We start from the raw sequence: 5,895 nt of genomic DNA on the forward strand, positions 1-5,895 counted from the left end.
CCTGTGTTTGCTAGGCCCCGGCATCGTCTCACAAGAGACAGCTATATTTGGGTCCTTTCAGCAAAATCTTGCTAGTGTATGCAATGGTGTCAGTGTTTAGAAGCTGCTTATGGGAAGGATCTTCCTTCTATATGTACAATGGCACATCACCTTGACCACTACATCATAATTTAGTCTTTATTTGTCCCATCCAAAAAACATGAGTAGACCCAGATTATACTAAGCTCAACTAAGCTGCATCACAGCATACTAACAGCCATTTCCAGCAACAGGTTGATTTTCACTAATGCAACTCATCAAACGCAGATTAGCAGAGATTTTAGATTATATAATTTAGGAATTTTGGATGGGAGAAATGCCAATATACTGATCGTTCCTAATCATGAGAACTGAACGATTAGAAAAATATTGTGCCCTCTGAAGGCTCTCAAAAAATACACAAAATCACCTGCCTTGCAATTTCCAAATGCTGCTCACATTCAACAATATTCACAACTAGTCTGCAAAAATGAGGAATGGAAATCCCACTGACTGCATTTCCCTCATCAGAATTCTATGTATACTTCTGTTCTGAACTCTTCCAACTCCAAATCCATGTTTCCCAAGTCCAGCAATCTTGACATTTTCTGAACTTTACATTTTCTTCCTTTCCAGAGTGTATTTACTTGGATTGTCTCTCTGGCTGTTGCAAATAAATGGCTTATGGAAGGGTGAAAGGGATTTTGTTTTCATTAATCAGAGTTTTCATTCTTAGAGAGTGCTGCCATTTTGACTTCAGCATCACAAATCACATGCCATAATAGGAATAATATGATCTTTGTCAGTTAAGAGTATATGCCACCTGCTCTGTAAACAGTACTTTCTTTAGTGGACCACATATATCTGATACAACCTATATAGCCTATTAGAGCACAGACATTTCTTACATTGAATATAGACTGTAGACAACATAAGGTTGATTTTGATTTTATTTTTCTTCCCAGAGTGCCCTTTATCATTGCCAACTTTCTAACCCAAAATTACTAATTAGTTTTTTAACTTTTAAAGGAATTACTGAAGGCTAAGCATATAAAATGTTAAAATAATTTTATGTACTTTAGTCTATCCTTATTTTGTTAGAGGTTTTACAGGTATGATTTATTTCATCATTATCTCTTTTGGAAAATGAGAGATGAGTTTGTAGCCCAGGGAAAACTGTGGTAGAAGAAGTCACCTTTTTTGAGGAATTGTTTTCTAGCTTCACTCTTAATTAATCTTGCAAGATAACAACACCAACTTCAATTTATTCATGTGTTAAAAAAAAAAAAAAAAAGAAGGTCTCACCATGAAAGCTCTATGGAATGGCCTACAGTGAAAATGTAGGGTCAGAAAGTAGATGACATCTCAGAGAGCATAAATTTCTAAATAGAGCAGTAACACATTTCTGAAACATTGTCAACTCTTTGCTTAACTCATAGATGTCTTTAAAACAACCACTGATTTTCTGTGATATAGTAAGTTTGTGGTAAGCTAGGCAGTGGTGGTGCATGCCTTTAATCCCAGCACTTGGGAGGTAGAGTCAGGCACATTTCTGAGTTCAAGGCCAGCATGGTCTAAAGAGTGAGTTCCAGGACAGCCAGAACTACACAGAGAAACCCTGTCTTGAAAAATCAAGAAAAAAAATAGAAAGTTTGTGATAAACCGAGCAGGTATAAGGTATAGTGTTTTATTCAAAAAATTGGGGCGAAAAACAAAGTAACAAGACCTACTACTTGGAAACAATCGTTTTGATTTCTATGGGATCCAAGATTAAGATTAAAACAAAACCCTCCACTTGATTTGACATTTTACTCCTTGGCATATACGCAGAAGATTCTCCAACATGTAATAAGGACACATGTTCCACTCTCTTCACAGCAGCCTTATTTATAATAGCCAGAACCTGGAAAGAACCCAGATGTCCCTCAAAAGAGGAATGGATATAGAAAATGTGGTACATTTACACAATGGAGTACTACACAGCTATTAAAAACAATGAATTCATGAAATTTTTAGACAAAGGGATGTATCTGGAGGATATCATCCTGAGTGAGATAACCATTATTGTGAGATAACAATTCTTGTTGCATGCATTTGCTTTTCAAGTGATGTGACTCTATAGTTTTTCACATTGTGGTGACTACAATCATAAAATTATTTTTTATTGCTACTTCATAACTGTCATTTTGCTGTTATTATGGATGATAATACACGTTTCTGTGTTTTCTGATGGACTTAGGTGATGTGACCCACACTTTAAGAGCTTCTGGTTTAGACATTTTTAGTTCCATTTTCCATTTAAACTAATCTGGACTGTATGCTATAGCATATCAGAATTTTAAACTTCTGTTTATCATGGATTACCACATTTTTAGGCCTCCAGGAGCAATCCTAGCCTATAAATTGTCCTTAGGTCCCAAGTCCTTGCCTGTTAAGTGAGTGTTCCTGCATCAGTGAACCTCCTGTTTTATCTGATGTCTTGTTCTCAGCTCAAATATCAAAGCAGTCCCAGAGGCTATCAGCTAAGTATATCCTCATAGCTGAATGACAAGCTTTCTCTCCTCAAAGGGCCATGCAATCTTCATACTTCCATGGCTGACCTGCAGTAGTTGTCAATTTCCCCAGGGTCATGCAGTGAGCTACTTTCTGATCTTCAGCATTGTGACAGAAGAAGCACAATTATTAAACTACAGAAATATAGCAGATACTGTAACCATAGCAAACACATGATATTGGGATGATATGATGAGTTTAATACAAAATGGTTGAGTTGAACAAATTATTGGCAGGTAAGGTACACTGAGGGATGATGTAACCCCCTAATCCCTCAAAGCATAAATACAAGATTCATCTGTTCTTGGGGACAGGAGCAAAATCAGCCTGCTACTCTTTCTTGGCTTAGAGCAAGGATTTGTTTAAAGGGAAGTCTCAAGATTCATATTGGTGATAGATGATAGGTCAGGACCAGGAGAAAAGATGGGTTTTGTCCTCTGAGCTGTGAGATGGCTACAGATAATTGATAAGTGCCCAATAGAATTATATGAAATTGGTCAAAGATGACTAAGAGGAGAATCAAGTTACAGCCTGGAATGATAGCCTGGATTTTTTGTTCCTCATTTTACATACGTAAATTCTGTGGAGAGAATTTCCATGGAGCAAAACCAAGATATGCTTATGGACTTCTTTTAGGGAATGTGATATTATCCATCTTAGAGACAGTCAGGTGAGTTATCTTCTTCTTTCACTCGAATTTTCCTTCCTCCCTCCTTCCTTCCTTCCTTGTTTCCTGTCTTCCTTCATTAACTCTCCTACATTTCTCTTTGCTCATAAGCTATTTCACTGTTCAACAAATAATTCAGTCTTTCCCAATTACCATGTGGATATGAAATGTTCCTAGACATCAGCTTACATTCTTAAGTCCTGGGTCTATATCTGGTAAGGACAGTTCAAAGGATGCTTGATGATGTTGTGGCACTTTCACTGGTGGATTTCTCTATTAATATATTTCACCTATTGAGTTCAATTCTCTCTAATGTCTCTTGACTTGCCTATCTAGCTTGCTTTCAATGTGTATTGGTATGGTTTGTCTTGGTGTTCTTCTTTCTGGTCTTCCTTTCATGAAAAACAAAAACAAAAACAAAAAAAAAACAACAACAAAAAAAAAACCTCACCTTTCTGATGGCCCCATAATCATGGAGCCTTGTCTTAAAAATCTGGCCCCAAACAAACCCTAAATAACAAATAGCCTGGAGAGCCCAGTGCAGCAACAACCAGTTGATATCAGTTGAGCAACAGAAGGATCCACCTGCAGTTCCTCATTGAATCAAAAAGTGCTGGGGGTTGAGGGAAGGAAACAAATGAAACCTTCTAAACCATGAAAAGTGTGTTGCTGCTTTTTTAAAAAAAATCTCTATTCTTTCTTTTTCCAGCAGAAAGTTTCTGATAGGTTGTCTATATGGTAGGCTGTAATCTTAGCACAAATTTTTGTTAACTTAACAAACTTGTATATGAATATGTTTCCTCCCCAGTCTGCTGGCAGTTTCCTACCCATCATTAATGGAGCCACAAGGAGGCTGACTGGGAATGTGCCACTTCTCAGAAACCAATGGGACAAGTTGAGAATATTACAAAAAGCCCTGGAACCCTGGAATCCTCTAAAATCCAACATGTTTCCCTCTCTAGTTTCCTCTGCCTGCATTATATTATCCCTTTGCTGACAGTGCATTTCTAGCTTTTTCTGTATAATATTATTGACTGTCCATGAGTTAGTTGAACATGCAGAACACATAGTCTGCATTCAAAGCCAAAGACTTTTCATGTGTGATTGTCATGTTTGTTGAACAAGCTTGTAGTTAAAAATGAATGTGCAATAGCCAAGGCCACGGTGATTTGGAGTCATTTACTCTAACCCTGAAGATGTATCTCATGATTCCATTACACTGAGTAGCTGTCCTCACGTAATAGTACACTACATAAGTTTAGTATATTGAGAAATATAAATAAGATGAATTTGATTTTCATACTTTTGATACTCATTTGTCCCAACATTTGTTTCTTTGATAGGTATCACTTTACCAATATTCCTCAGTTTTCTACACATATAACGATAACAACTTCAATGAAAGATGTATTGAATCTGCTTTTATAATACTTAGTTGCAAAATTTGTTTTCGTACCTGATTGTATTGGCTTAGATCCTTAGACAATTTTGAATAATGTGCATTCAGATTCCTTCTCAACTTTTATAGTAACCGAGGTATTAACATTGCACTGTTGCTGCAGCTTGCTGGTGGTACCTTATAAATAAATATTATATATGATGTGTCGGACATACTTCCTATTTACATAATATATAGCTTTTTTTCAATGTGAGCTGTGCATATTTACATATGTTTCCTTTGCTATAATAAATTACCATTTTACTACACAGCTAATAATGAATTGATAATGTGTCATTAGGAGTGTTTCACAACTGAGATTATGAATAAAATTATACTAAAAGCCCACTGTTATCTTTCAAAATGTTCAATACATATTAAGAGTAAATGTTTTGAAAAGAATGGAAAATTCAAAAACAAAACAAAATACATTTTCTCTACTTTTATATAGATTCCTCACAAAATAAAATTAAAATTGTAAAAATATTACAACTTTTTGAGTTCTATGGACTGTATCTTGGATATACTTTACCTTTTTTTGCAGCTAATATCCACTTATTATTGAGTACATACCATGCATGTCCTTTTGGGTCTGAGTTACCTCACTCAGGATGATATTTTCTAGTTCTTTTTTTTTTAAAGCATTCCTGTTTTATTATCCTAAAAATAAAAAGCCATCATCAGTCAGCAATAGAAAATCGCAAATAAAAAGTTTAATTTCAGAATCCAAGTTCGTCATTTATAAATACACTAAAGCATAGCCCACGCAAATTCAGACTGAGCCTACATACAGTATTTCAACAGAACATTTTTTTTCTAAAAGGTCAGAGGCAATGAATGATTTGTTTTATCCATAATATTTAACTGATTTGAAATGAGAAAATGAAAAAAATTTTTTTAGATATAAGCAAAAACTTTGGAGTCTGGACTGATAGCTGATACTTCATGTTATCCTTGGGATTCTATAATGTCCCAATGATGGTTGAGGCTTCCCTATCATAGGAAAAAAAAATCTAAATGCCCAAGGCTTTTCTCATGACTGCAATAAACAAGCGCTTTCCCTGTCAACAAGCTACCTCTTCAAAGTAGAATCTGAGCGCTATCTGATCAAACTGTGAGGGGTCAGTGCATACTTCTTATGAGATAGCTTTATTGTATAGAGATGCAAAAAGTAAATCAGAGGCATGGAGATTGGATCAACAGGCCATCTGTTGTAAAC

Source organism: Mus caroli, chromosome 15 (genome assembly GCF_900094665.2).
Source record: "Mus caroli chromosome 15, CAROLI_EIJ_v1.1, whole genome shotgun sequence".
In the NCBI taxonomy this organism is placed as follows: domain Eukaryota; kingdom Metazoa; phylum Chordata; class Mammalia; order Rodentia; family Muridae; genus Mus; species Mus caroli.